The sequence below is a fragment of the Narcine bancroftii genome, chromosome 1 (genome assembly GCF_036971445.1).
Source record: "Narcine bancroftii isolate sNarBan1 chromosome 1, sNarBan1.hap1, whole genome shotgun sequence".
Classification (NCBI taxonomy): Eukaryota; Metazoa; Chordata; class Chondrichthyes; order Torpediniformes; family Narcinidae; genus Narcine; species Narcine bancroftii.
This window is the reverse complement of record NC_091469.1, coordinates 211,233,183-211,248,477: the sequence shown is the minus strand read 5'-3', so window position 1 is coordinate 211,248,477 and position 15,295 is coordinate 211,233,183.

Here is a 15,295-nt window from a genome sequence, read left to right as displayed (position 1 = left end):
GATCCTATACTCTCAAAATCTCACCCCTAAATGCCATTCAAATTTCCTCTACCTCCTTCCCGGCAAAAAGATCAGCCCACACAACTCTCTGCAAATCCCTTCTCATTTCTCCAAATCTGGCCTTCCCCCACTCGAAGACCGTCAACCTTGGACCCGACCTATCCCTTTCCACCATTAAGCTAAACTTAATGGACCTGTGATCATTGGATCCGAAGTTCTCTCCAACACTCACCTCCGTCACTTGCCCTATTTCATTCCCAAACATCAGATCTCACACTGCTCCCCCTCTAGAGGGTGACTCAACATATTGCTGCAAAAAGCAATCCTGAACACAATGCATAAATACTGAGCCATCCTGCCCTCTTACTGACTGCATTTCCCAATCTATGTTTGGAGAATTGAAATCCCCAACCAACAGCACCCTATTCCTACTGTACATCTCAGCTATTTCCTTGCACATTTGCTCTTCTAGTTCCGTTTCCCCATTTGGAGGTCTATAATATATCCCCATAATAGTAATGTCATCCTTCTTATTTTTCAGTTCTACCCACACTGCCTCCCTCGATGAGCCCTCCAGTCTACCTTGCCTCAGCACTGCTGTAATATCCTCCCTGACAAGTAATGCCACACCTTTCCCCTCTTATTCCACCAACTCTGTCACATCTAAAGCAGCGAAATCCTGGAATACTTAGCTGCTAGTCACAACCCTCCATCAACCACGTCTCACTAATGGCCAGAACATTATAATGCCACATGTCAATCCACACCTTTAGCTCATCCAACTTCCTTACTACCGTTATCGCATTAAAATAAATGCATCTCAGTTAAAATAAAAACATATAGTAAATGAATGATGTTAGGTATTCTCCTTCTTATTTCACTTCTTTAGCTATTCCTTTTTTATTAGGGGGTAGGGGATTTAGAGTTAGGCTAGAGGGAGGGAGTGAGGTTTTTCAGTTGGTTGTTTTTCCAGACTCTTTTGTGTAGTCTTCCAAAGGCGCTATTTGCCTTGGCGAGTCTGTTGTCTATCTCATTGTCGATCCTTGCATCTGATGAAATGGTGCAGCCGAGATAGGTAAACTGGTTGACCGTTTTGAGTTTTGTGTGCCCGATGGAGATGTGGGGGGGCTGGTAGTCATGGTGGGGAGCTGGCTGATGGAGGACCTCAGTTTTCTTCAGGCTGACTTCCAGGCCAAACATTTTGGCAGTTTCCGCAAAGCAGGACGTCAAGCGCTGAAGAGCTGGCTCTGAATGGGCAACTAAAGCGGCATCATCTGCAAAGAGTAGTTCACGGACAAGTTTCTCTTGTGTCTTGGTGTGAGCTTGCAGGCGCCTCAGATTGAAGAGACTGCCATCCGTGCGGTACCGGATGTAAACAGCGTCTTCATTGTTGGGGTCTTTCATGGCTTGGTTCAGCATCATGCTGAAGAAGATTGAAAAGAGGGTTGGTGCGAGAACACAGCCTTGCTTCACGCCATTGTTAATGGAGAAGGGTTCAGAGAGCTCATTGCTGTATCTGACCCGACCTTGTTGGTTTTCGTGCAGTTGGATAATCATGTTGAGGAACTTTGGGGGACATCCGATGCGCTCTAGTATTTTCCAAAGCCCTTTCCTGCTCACGGTGTCGAAGGCTTTGGTGAGGTCAACAAAGGTGATGTAGAGTCCTTTGTTTTGTTCTCTACACTTTTCTTGGAGCTGTCTGAGGGCAAAGACCATGTCAGTGGTTCCTCTGTTAGCGCGAAAGCCGCACTGTGATTCTGGGAGAATATTCTCAGCGACACTAGGTATTATTCTATTTAGTAGAATCCTAGCGAAGATTTTGCCTGCAATGGAGAGCAACGTGATTCCCCTGTAGTTTGAGCAGTCTGATTTCTCGCCTTTGTTTTTGTACAGGGTGATGATGGTGGCATCACGAAGATCCTGAAAAACCTCACAAAGATAAGCGTATACAGAGCCGTTGTCATACCCACACTCCTGTTCGGCTCCGAATCATGGGTCCTCTACCGGCACCACCTACGGCTCCTAGAACGCTTCCACCAGCGTTGTCTCCGCTCCATCCTCAACATCCATTGGAGCGCTCACACCCCTAACGTCGAGGTACTCGAGATGGCAGAGGTCGACAGCATCGAGTCCACGCTGCTGAAGATCCAGCTGCGCTGGATGGGTCACGTCTCCAGAATGGAGGACCATCGCCTTCCCAAGATCGTATTATATGGCGAGCTCTCCACTGGCCACCGTGACAGAGGTGCACCAAAGAAAAGGTACAAGGACTGCCTAAAGAAATCTCTTGGTGCCTGCCACATTGACCACCGCCAGTGGGCTGATAACGCCTCAAACCGTGCATCTTGGCGCCTCACAGTTTGGCGGGCAGCAGCCTCCCTTGAAGAAGACCGCAGAGCCCACCTCACTGACAAAAGGCAAAGGAGGAAAAACCCAACACCCAACCCCAACCAACCAATTTTCCCTTGCAACCGCTGCAATCGTGTCTGCCTGTCCCGCATCGGACTGGTCAGCCACAAACGAGCCTGCAGCTGACGTGGACTTTTTACCCCCTCCATAAATCTTCGTCCGCGAAGCCAAGCCAAAGAAAAGAAGAAAAGAAAAGAGGGAGGGAGTAATGTTAGGGTGGGAGGGGGATTGGGTTTTTTTTAGGATTTTTTGTAGTTCTTCTTAGCTTATTTTTCTGTAACCATGTTTCATTTTGACAAATTGTTAATATTTCAGCTATGTAACTGTGGTTATTTTTTCTGATAAATAAAATATTTTAAAAAAATGTACTGAAGGCCTCAAAGGCCTTTATTTCTTTCTGGTCAATACAACCAACCAGTCATCTGCCACCATCCACCCTCCTCTGGCTGACACAACTTGTCCTCACCCTTAATAATTTCTCCTTTGATCCATTGCATTTTCTCCAGGTTAAAGGGATAGTCATGTGTACACACATGGGTCCCAGCTCTGTCTGCCTTTTCGTTGGCTACATGGAGCAATCCTTGCCACAAGCTGACACAGGCAAGGCCCCTCAACTCGTCCTCTGCTACATCGATGACTGCTTTGGTGCTGCCACATGCACCAATGATGAGCTCGTTGATTTCATCCACTTTGCTGCAACTCCCACCCCGACCTTAAATTCACTTGGTCCATCTCTAGCAACACTCTCCCATTCCTCGATCTCCCTCTCTCTCTGGCTTCATCTCAGGAGATAAACTCTTGACAGGCATTTTCTATAAACCCACCAACTCCCACAGCTTCCTCGATTACACCTCTTCCCACCCTGTCCTCTGTAAGGATTCCATTCTTTTCTCTCAATTCCTCCATCTCTGTCACATCTGCTCACAGGATGAGAACTTCCACGCCAGATCATCACAGATGTCCTCCTTCTTCAAACAACGTGGTTTTCCTCTACCATCATCTACTTATCTCTCACCCACAGATCTTCCATTACCCGCACATCTGCCCTGGCCTCCTCCACCCCCATGCACAACAAGGACATCCAACACATCCTCCTCTACCATTTCCACCATGTATTAGTGATCCCATGTCTAGACACATATTTCCCTCTCCTCTCTTCTACATCTTCTGTAGAGATTGCTCCCTCCATGACTCCCTTGTCCACTTCTCCCTCCCCACAATTTGTCCCCTTGGGACATACCCCTGTGACTGCAGGAGATGCTCCACTTGCACCCACACTTCCTCCCCCAGCACCATTCTGGGCTTCAAACAGTCCCTCCATGTGAAGCAACATTTCATTTGTGAATCTGCAGGGGTTATCTACTGCATCTGGTGCTCGTGTTGTGATCTCCTCTACGTCAGAGAGACTGGACGCAAACTGGGTGATCGCTTTGTTGGGCACAGCTCTGTCCACCACAAAAATGTGGATCTCCCAGTGGCCACCCATTTCAATTCTCCATCCCATTCCCTTGCTGACATGTCTGTGCATGGAACTGCCAGACTGACACCACCTTTAAATTGGGGGAACAACACCTCATCTTCCAACTGGGCACCCTCCAACCGGATGGCTTAATATTGACTTCTCTGTCTCCCCCATTGTGGTGGTACACTACCGGCCTACTGCAGGGGGTAACCTCTGTACCTGCAGGAGTGTAAGGGGACAGGACAACACCTGGCCGGCTGTCAATCAGTCGGCCTGAATGGATCAAGCCACACCTGGTCGGGTGTCAATCACCCTCTGGCATATAAGCCTGCGCCGGCCTCCCGAGGCGTCACTCAGAGTTGCTGAAGCCACAGCTAGCCTGGCTCTGTGGAAGTCTTTGTGGATTAAAGCCTGTTGTACAGTCTTTATCTTTGTGTGTGTCTGATTCTGGCTAACAGTGCACCACACCCATCTTCTCTCCATTCCCTGTCTCCTTTTGCACAGACATGATAAATTCTACCTAGCCCATTATCACATCCAATTAACACCTTTTGTTGGTCTAGATTCCTCTGCCATTGTTTGAATTTGGGGACATTCTGATTTATCCTGCTTTTGGCTTTTCCCTTTTCCTTGAAGAAGGGGTTAAACCTGAAATTTCAGCAATATATATACCTTTGTCTCCTATAGATGCTGAATAAACCATCTGAGATCCTCCAGCATTTCAATGCTTTTACTACAATCACAGTGTCTGCAACCTACCGTGTTTCACTCAACTGACGTGATGAATGTGGGCTCAATTTTAACATACAAGAAGAATTTGGACAGGTACATGGAATGGAAGGCTATGGGCTGGGTGCAGGTCAGTGGGGCTAAGTGGAAAAATAGTTCAGATCAGACTAGAAGGGCTGAAGGGCTTACTTGTGCACTGTAACATTCTATAGTTCTAAAAAGAAGACAAAGTGAGGTAGAGCCTATTGTTCATTGTTTGTTCAGATGGCAGCGGGGAAGAAGCTGTCCTTTTGCCACAGAGCCCTCATCTTCAGGCTCCTGCACCTTTTCCCAATTATAGCAGAGTGAAGAGGGCATGGCCTAGGTGGTGGGGGTCTTTGAGGATAGAGGCTGCTTTATTATAGATATCCTCAATGGAGTGAAGTCAGGTGCCTGTGATGTCGCAGGCTGAGTTAACAACCCTCTGGTGTTTTTTTTTTCCTTTCCTGTGTATTGGCACCTCTGTATCGGACAGTGATGCATCCAGCCAGAATGCTCTCAGTGGTACACCTGTCAACGTTTTTGAGAGCCTTCGGTGACATACCGAATCCCCTCAAATACCTCACAAAGTATAGCCGCTGGAGAGCCTTCATGATGTCATCGACGTGGAGGCTCCAGTACAGATCCTCGGAGACATTGACACTCAGGAATTTGAAGTTCTTGACCCTCTCCACTACTGAGCCCTCAATGAGGACTAGTTGGTGTCTCTTGACTTCCTCCTGCAGTCCACAATCACCTCTTTGCTTTTGCTAACTTTGAGCGCAATGTTGTTGTTGTGACACCACTCAACTAGTTGATCTACCTCCCTCCTGTATGCTTTCTCATTGCCGTCTGTGATTCTGCCGACAACCGTGGTGTGTTGGAATTGTGCCTGGCCACACAAGCATTGGTGTAGAGTTAGTAGAGCAGTGGGCTAAGCACGCACCCTTGAGGTGTGCCTGTGTTGATCATCAGTGAGGAGGAAATGATGTTTCCAATTCGTGGTCTTCTGACAAGAAAGTCGAGGATCTAGTTTCAGAGTTGGGGAGGGGAGTGCAGAGGTCCATGATTGGAACTCGTTGACTAGCAGTGAGGAAATCATGGTGTGAAAGGTTGAGCTGTGGTCGGTGAAGAGTAGCCGGATGTGTGTATTGAAGATGTCCAGGTGATCCAGAGCTTTAAGTGGAAAGCCAGTTATATTGCAGTTATCCAACGAGCAACTATAGATTTATTTTATTATCATGCATCTAATTGTGCCTTTGCAAGTCAAAAGGAACACATTCTGAAAACGATTTTATTTGAAATCTGCCATAACATGCAAAGGTTATCTTGATTTAGTTCTATCATAGTTTTTCTGTGTCAGAGATTGTAATTTATTTTAGCCTTTCTTTTCTTTCACTTTGTTTTTCAAAACAAAATGAATTCATGGCGTGTCTTCCATTTAAACCTTTCTTGGCCTTTATTGTGAATTTATCCTCTATCTTCTCTGTGACAATACATCATGGTTTTAATTTGTTTGAAAATTATTCTTGGCCATTTCATTTTTAAAACCAAAGAAACGGCAAGGCAAGTAAAGGTCAATTTGTTCCTCCGCTGATTTGAGGCCACTTTATTTAATGTTTTAATATGCCACAAAGGTTGAGCACACCCTGGAAGAAAATTCCATGCTCTTGCAATTTACTTTATTCATTTTTGACCAATTGCCTTTCATGGCGTGGCATTTCCACGGTCCCAGTGCCACTGCCTGCTTCGCAAAAATCAAAAGAAATGACTGCTCACACGCGGCAGGTCAGTCGGTCTTCATAAAGAATAGAACATTTCTGGTGTTAACACGTCATCAGTAATGAGGTTGGAAAGATAAAGAGGCCTTTTACAGAAGTAGTTAATCATTTTTGTTTGCACTTTCCATTCTGCAATGGACAAAAAAAATTCCTCTGCAGCACACCATATAATGTGTTCCGTTACCCTGCCTTCATTAATTCCTATTGTTCCCTTCTTGGGAAAACTCAATCAAATAAGAGAGACAGGACTTCCACCATCAAAAAAAACATGAGCTGCAGTTAGGTTCTCATACAAGGTAAAGTTTTAATTTTTAAAATTTAAAATTAGACATACAGCATGGTAAAAGGCCATTTTGGCCTATGAGTCCATGTTGTCCAATTTACACCCAATTCACCTACACAGTCAGTATGTTTCGAATGGTGGGAAGAAGCCAAAGCCAGTGGTGACTCTTGGACAAGTGGCACTCTAGGGCTGCATCTGACATCATGCCCCACTGTCAAACGAAATGCCTAAAAACTGTCAAACACAAACCATAATGCCCAACATATCCCCGTAAATTACACACACTTTGCGTTCATGCATTAGAACTCTGTGTTTCTTACCTACTATTCTGTTCCTGGCTGGAAGGTGCAGGGGTCAGCTGGTGAGGCAGTCAAAGTGCAACCGGAGCGGGCTGTTGGCAGGCAGTCAACAAGCGACCAGGGTGGGCTGTCAGCAGGGTAACCAGGGAAGGTTGTCGGCAGGGCGAGCAGGGCAGGCTGAGGGTGGGGTGACCGAGGCAGGCTGTCTGCAGGGCGACCAGCGCAGGCTGTTGGCTGGGCAACTGGGGCAAGCTGTTGGCAGGACAACCAGGGTGGGCTGTCAGCAGGACGACCAGAGCGGGCTGTCGGTGGGGCAACAGGTGGGGCAACTGAGGTGGGCTGTTGGCAGGGTGACAGGGATGGGCTGTCTGCGGATGACAGGGCCGGGCAGATGGCCAGGGCAGGGGGCTGGTGGAGCAGTCAGGGATGGGTGAACAGTGGGGCAGTTAGCGGGCAGCCAGGATGTATGGTTGGGAGGAAATCAGGTGTCCACCAGGTCGGGCGGCCAGTGGGGCAGTCAGCGGGCGGCTGGGGCAGGTGGCAGTCAGGGGGAGGCCAGCCGAGCCATCAGCTGGTGTGGGGGCAGGCTGTGACAGCCCCACCGGCTGCCCACTGCACCAGGCACTCCAGCCTCCGGCACCTCATTGGGCCACTTCAGCCTTTGGGGCCGCTTGTTGGCACAAGCGCCTCAATGAGTAAAATGGCTGTCTTCCCTACCCATAATCCCCCATGAAACTGGAACCGCTCCATGTTTCTCTGGCTGGCATTGGCACTGGCAGAGCAGTTCCAGCTGTGTGGGAGAGTTATGGGTAGGGAAGACTGCCATTATTTCCACTGATCCTGCATTGAGCCTCTGGCACCAAAAAGCAGCCCTGAAGTGGCACGATGAGATGCCAGCCTGGTGTAGTGTTCTGGGGTGCTCAAGTGAGTCCTGGCAGCACAGCATTGCACCCCTGCTGCCCCACCTGCCATACTCTAGATACGCCTAAGACCAGAGTCCCCAGGGAAAATCCATGCAGATACGGGGAGAACACACAAACTCCTTACAGACAGTGCATGATTCAAACTCCAGTCCTGATCACTGGTGCTGGTAGAGGCAAGGCGCTAACCACTAGGCCAACCATGTCACCCTTAGTGCTTACTGAGAACATTTTCTTGAGAACCATTTAAAATGGGCAAGACACCCCTTCTGAAGAATTGAACAGTTGTCAGCTGCATTTCGCCTTGTGCATTGATCCATACTAGTAACTCGATTTTCTTTCGATCAACGTAATAACAACTGTAAAAACAGTTTCAGACCACACTGGACCTGCACTCCTGGGTTTCATACCTCCACAACACTGTTCAAGGGCTGAAACTGAAGTAAGCTACTCAACACTCGCTTTTGAGTCTGCTGCCATTTCATTTGAACAAATGGGGATTTGCACACATCAGGATCTAACATTTTTTTCATGCCTAACCAATCTTGGACTGTTATTTTGAGGAAGTTTCTTGGAACGTTAATGAACAAAAGGCAGATGATGTTGCCTACATTGACTTTAGTTAGGCCTTTGACAAGGTTGTGCATAGAGATTGGTCAAGAAGTTTCAGTGACATCCAGGATGAGGTAGTACATTGGCTTTGTAGAACAGACCAGTGAGTGGTGGTAGATGATTGCATCTCTGACTGGACATCTAATGAGTGGAGTGTCTCTGGGATTGGTGTTGGGTGCATTGCTGTTTGTCATCTATATCTGGATGATAATGTGGTAAATTGGATTAGGAAATTTGCAGATGGAATTCATTCTGGAATGTAGCAAACAGTGAGGAAAGCTTCCAAAGCTTACAGCAGGATCTGAATCAGCTAGAAAAACTGGTTGCAAAATGGCAAATGAAATTTAATGTGGCCAAATGCGAGATTGGGAGGACAAAGCATGGTGGGACTTACATGGTAAATGGTAGGGCCCTGCGGAGGGTGGTAGAACAGAGGGTTCTGGGAAGACAGATGCATAATTCCTTGAAAATAGTGTCACATGTATGTCGAGTCATGAAGAGAGCCTTGTCACATTAGCCTACATAAATCAAAATATTGAAAACAGGATGTTATGTGGAAATTGTATAAGACATTGTTGAGGCCAAATTTGGATCCTTGTATGCAGTTTTGCTCACCTCCCTGCAGAAAAGATATCAATAAGATTGAAAGAGTGTAGAGAAAATTTACAAGGAATTTTCTGAGATTTGGAGAGTTGAGCTATAGGGAAAGGTTAACCAGGTTAGAGTTATATTCCCTGGAGTGCAAAGAATGAGAGGAGATTTGATAGAGGTGCACACAATTATGAGGGTATATTAATGCAAGCAGGCTTTTCCATTGAGGTTGGGAGGAACAAGAAATGGACAAAGTAAAACATGAAAGTTTGTAGACACTGTGGTTGAAGTCAAAACACAAAACTAGGGAAACTCAGCAGGTCAAATAGTGTCCTTTATATAGCAAAGGTAAAAATACATAACTGATGTTTCAGGGTTTTGGCCTTCAAAGAGTTAAGAGGACATGGGTAAAGGGTGAAAGGGGAAATGTTTAAGGACAGGATTAAGGAAAACTCCTTCACTCAGAGGGTGGTGGGAGTATGGAATGAGCTGCCAGCAGACATGGCGGATGTGGGTTCGATTTTGACATTTAAGAGAAGATTGAATCAGTACATGAATGGGAGGAGCATGGCAGACAAGGGTCCAGAAGCAGGTCGATGAGATTTGGCATGTAAGAGATGGGCTGAAGGGCCAGTTTCTGGCATGAAGTTCTAATAACTATTTCATGCATTTTCTTAATGACTTTTTGCCAGAGGGCTACATTAAGCAGGAAAATGCACCCATGTTCAAAATTGTAAAGAGGAAAAACACTTATGTATTCCACTGAAGTCTCACATCTTGTGACAGATGTGGGCGGATCATGGATCTTATTGGATGAAATATTTGATTAGTGTGTGTTCCTGTCAATATTTTTTTTATGGCTGTCTTCTAGCATTAAGGCTAAAGTTGGGAGAATTTTCTTTGAGACTTCATAGTGGAATTTATCTTTGGAGATTGTGTGGGAGTTTTGTTTCTGCTGTTCAGACCTGTAATTAGGATCTTAAATAGATCAATTACTCAACTTAAATCCTGAGAGCTGGTATTGAGCTGAATAGAAACATTGTACTTACAGTAAATGCATAGCAGATGTGTATTTTGCAATAAACTGATTACCACTGATGTCATCCTTCCTCATGACAATGTTAAATCTTCTGGGTTTCTTTGTTTTGTCAATTTTGTTAGTGTGTCCATTTTTTTTTATAGTCTTGTGTCTATATAGTATCTTTTATTGTAAATTTTCATCTCCATTTTATCAAATACAGGAACAGCTTTTTTTGCTCCCTCCAAACATGCTATAAATTGATCTGAGCCAGGGCAAGTTCAGACAACCTCTTCAAAGCTTCATTTGCCTTCTGGATGGGTTATTCCCTATCAGAGCCTTGAATCTGGGGAGTAATCACAAAAAGGACGGAGCACCAGAAAGTAAGGGCATGATTAGGCCACTTGGTCCCTCAAGTAACTCCACCATTCAATATGATTGTCGCTCATCTACTCCCTGCTTCAGCTCCTCTTCACTGTCTAATCCCCATGGCCCGTAAACCCTTGATCTTTTGGAAATGTGTCCACCTCTCCATTCTAAATGTTAACTATCCTCGACAATATTCTGGGTCAAATCTGAACGCTTGCCTTTACATGTGAGATGTTGTTTCTTTGCACCTCAGTTTAAATGACAAGCCTCATGTATTGAAACCATGTCCCCTCATTCCCAATTCCCCTCCCACTGGTTAAAGCATCTTGACAGCCACCTGCAAGTTCCCTGAGGATTTTGTATCAATAAGCTCATTGCTCATTCTTCTGAACACCAAAGAGCTCAGCCCATCAGCTCCTTGTGTTTTCTGTTCCTGAGAAAAAGGAAGGCTTATATAGGTTCTCTTACAGTTTTAAGGGTCCAATTACAGAAGAACTGAATGCATCGTCCACATCTTCTGCACTCTTCCCAAAGTAGACACATTTAAAGTAAGCTGGGCAGTGTGGAATGCTCCTACCCTGCTTATAACACAATTTCACTTTGCCTGACTTCTTGTTTGTACAGACATGTCGCCCTTTCTCAAGAAAAGTTCAAAAACATTGGGAGGAGATAATGAAGCTGAAAACATGGTTATGTCGAGGAGAAAATAAGTGACATATTCAAGTTGTAGGTGGAATGTGTGTTGTAGTATTATGATGAAGTAATTGGGCTAGTGCCTAAAGCTTTGGACTATCGATCTGGAGAACATGAGTACAATCAGGACAGCTGACGAATTTAAATGCAAGTAATTAAATAAATCATGAATTAAAACAAAGCACCAGCCTAATTCTGTCAACAATGACATACTGAATTGCCAAAATGATTAACTGGTTCATTAATGACTTTCAGGAAAGGAAATCTGTCACATAAATGATCTTCAACTCATCTTCACATGAATCCATACCTACCAGTCCTGATGACAGGGCTCTGAAATGGCCAGAAAAGCTACTCAATTCAGGATACATTGGGGAAAACCAAGAAATACAGGCCTCGTCAGCATCATCCAAGTCCTGTGAACAAATAAATAAACAAAAATGTTTCTTTTCACCCATGCCCTTGCAATTTCCCTCTTTTGGTACCCTGGTGTGGCTATTTATAATCTACATCCCCTCTCTTTAAGTTGACATGCCTGGCTTCCATTTACAAACTTGCAAGAGCTCTTGCATGAGCTCAAACCAAATCCTTCAGCTTTCTCAGTGATCACTGAAAACAAAACTCTTTGTTTTACTCCATACTTTTGGTGTTCCTCCCAGTTCTTGGTGTTCCTCCATATACCTGGTATCCCTGCATATTCTTGACTTTTCTCCATACTCTTAGTATTCCTCCCATACCATTGTTGTTCCTCCATGTTCTTGGGGTCCTTCCATACCCCTGGTATTCCTCCCATACCATTGTTGTTCCTCCATGTTCTTGGGGTCCCTCCATACTCCTGGTATTCCCTTCCTATTCTTGTCGAACCTACATTCTTAATATTCTCCCATATTATCGGTGTTCCTCCAATACTGTTGCATTCCCTCGCTATATCGCTATTCTGCCATACTGTTAGTGTTGCCCCATACTCTTGGAGTTTCTCCATACACTTAGTGCTACCTCCGTAACTGTGATATTACTCCATAGCTTTGGTGTTTCTCCATAGCTTTGGTGTTCCTCCATACATTTGGTGTTCCTCCATATGATTTGCGGTCATCTGTACATTTGGTGTTCCTCCATACGATTGGTGTTCCTCCATTCATTTAGTGGTCCTCTGTATGTTTGGTGTTCCTTCATATGCTTGATGTTCCTCTGTACATTTGATATTCCTTCATACACTTGGTTTTCCTCTGTACATTTGATGTTCCTCCATATGTTTGATGTTCCTCGGTATGTTTGATGTTCCTCTGCACGTGTGGCATTCCTCCGTATATTTGGTGTTCCTCCATACGCTTGGTGTTCCTCCATATGTTTGAAGTTCCTCCGTACTTTTGGTGTTCCTCCATACGTTTGATGTTCCTCCATATGTTTGGTGTTCCTCCGCACGTTTGGCATTCCTCCATATATTTGGTGTTCCTCCATATGCTTGGTGTTTCCCATATGTTTGGTGTTTCTCCCAATCTGAATCAGAGTCAGAATTTATTGTCATGAACAAGTCATGAAATTCATTGTTTTGCAACAGCATCACAGTGCCGACATTCGTATAAACCACCTTACAAAAATAAATAAAAATAATGCCCAAAACATCAAAGTTAGGCAGTGTCTTTGGTTCATTGATTATTTTGGAATCTGATGGCAGCGGGGAAGAAGCTGTCCCTGTGCCGCTGAGTCCTTGTCTTTAGGCTCCTGTACCTTTTTCCTGATGGTAGCAGAGTGAAGAGGCCATGGCCAGTGTGATGGGTGTCCATGAAGATAGAGGCTGTTTTCTTAAGAAACTGTCTCTTTTAAATGTCCTCAATGGAGTGAAGACTGCTTCCAGTGATGTTGCAGGCTGAGTTAACAACCCTCTGGAGATTTTTATTGTCATGAGCATTGGCATCTCCATATCAGACAATGATGCAACCAGCCAGAATGGTCTCATCAGTACACCTGTGAAAGATTTTGAGAGTCTTTGGTGACACATCACATCTCTTCAAACACTTCACAAAGTACAGCTGCTGGTGAACCTTCTTTGTGATTGCATTGACATTGAGGCTCCAGGACAGATCCTCGGAGATGTTGACATCCAAGTATTTGAAGTTCTTGACCCTCTTCACAACTCAACCCTCAAGGAGGACTGGATTGTGTTCTCCTGACTTTATCCTGAAGTCCGCAATCATCTCTTCAATTTTGCTAACATTGAGTGCAAGGTTGTTGGCATGACAGCACTCAATGAGCTGATGAATCTCCTTCCAGCATGCTTCCTCATTTACGTCAAAAGGGATGCCCACCTCTCAGTGACAAGAGGTACTACCAGACATGCTGGACACTACCAGGTCCCTGCTGTGCTCGGCCACTAGTGCCACCCCCCACAAGAGACTCTTTTCTTTTCCCATGAGGTCAGCATCTGGAAACACTATGCCAGTCTGGCTGACAACAACACTGGAGCTGATACTTCTTCGCAGACATATTAGATCCCACAAGACAGATCCCCTGGGGGACAAGTGCACCTGGTACAAACGAACCTGCAATACACCTTTGTGCAGTACCAGGATGGGAGGGAGAGCATGGTGTCAGTCCCAGACCTGGCCCGGACAGGGTATAGTAACACTGATCAGGTGACCCCAGACGAACAAGACTGTCATTTGACACAGCATCCCAGGGTTTTGAGGTACTCCCACCCCCACAGATAACAGTAGAACCTCCCCCACCATGTTTTATCTCAAAGAAGAGGTGAATGTGGTGAAAGGCATTTTATAGATGTATGGACTGGCCAGTCTGATTAACAAATGTGTGTATGACACTAAAGTGTCTGGAGTTAGTGATCATGAGGAAAGTTGCCAAAATTTCATCAGGATTTTAATTAGCTGAGCATGTGGGAAGAGGGAATTTGATCAAATTGATGTGGAGAAGTGTGAGGTATTACATTTTGGGAGGTCTAACTTGGATAGGACCTAGACCAGTGGTTCTCAACCTTTTTCTTTCCACTCACATACCACTTTAAGTAATCCCTATGCCATAGGTGCTCTGTGATTAGTAAGGGATTGCTTAAGGTAGGATGTGGTGGAAAGAAAAAGTTTGAAAACCACTGTTTTAATCATACCTAATTGTCTCGTTATGTGCACGGTTCATAACTCCAAAGGAAATAGGCCAATTGCAATTTTTCTCAAGCAAAATATTTCAGTAACAGTTGGGTCTAGACCAGTGATTCTCATCCTTTCTTTCCCACTCACATCCCACCTGAAGTAATTGTTTACTAATCACAAAGCACCAATGGCATAGGGATTACTTCAAGTGGTATGTGAGTGGTGTGACAGATTATGTTATATTGTATAGAGATATGTTTTAAAGGAGATAAATAGTGTAGGTCACATACAAACACTACATAACAGATATCATTTAAAATGCCAGAGCTCTGCTCAAGCCAGACAGTTCAGGTTCTGATTGCCTTTGCAAAAACTTTGAAGGATGTCTATAAGGACTTCACAAATAGGTGTTAATTGAAGTAATGGATTATTATTGTTTTGGAAAGCAACAGATGAACGAAATCAGAAAATTAGGTCCGGAGCTGCAGTCTGTCTGAGTGCAGTTGGCTGTTCTAAGAGGGTCATGTGGTTTTCTCTGAGTGAGAGAGAGAGAAATAGAAAGAGAGAGAGAGAGAGAGAGAGAGAGAGAGAGAGAGAGAGAGAGAGAGAGAAAGAGAGAATTCATTTCCACAGTTCAGTAGCATCAGCAGCACCTGGGATTGGAACAGGACAAGCTGGCAAGCTTGTGGAAATTCCCCATTTTGAAAAAGGGTTATGAGTTCTTAGTTCAACCTGGTCAAAGCCCTTGTGGTTCATGCAAGAAGAGAGAACTGGCTGTATAATGTTTCACTTGAAATAAGGGAAATAAAAAAAGGAACTCTGTGGTGACCTGAAAGAAAGAGGTTATCATCTGGAAAACCCTGATGGGGCAAGTTTCTTTGGCAAGACACTGAAGTGGCTGATCAGAAGGAATCAGTTGTGGGTGTTCAACAAGCAACACACCTCTCTCTGAAAACCAACAAGAACTTTCCTGAGTGGTAACCATTTACCTTTCAAGCATTAACGTCAGG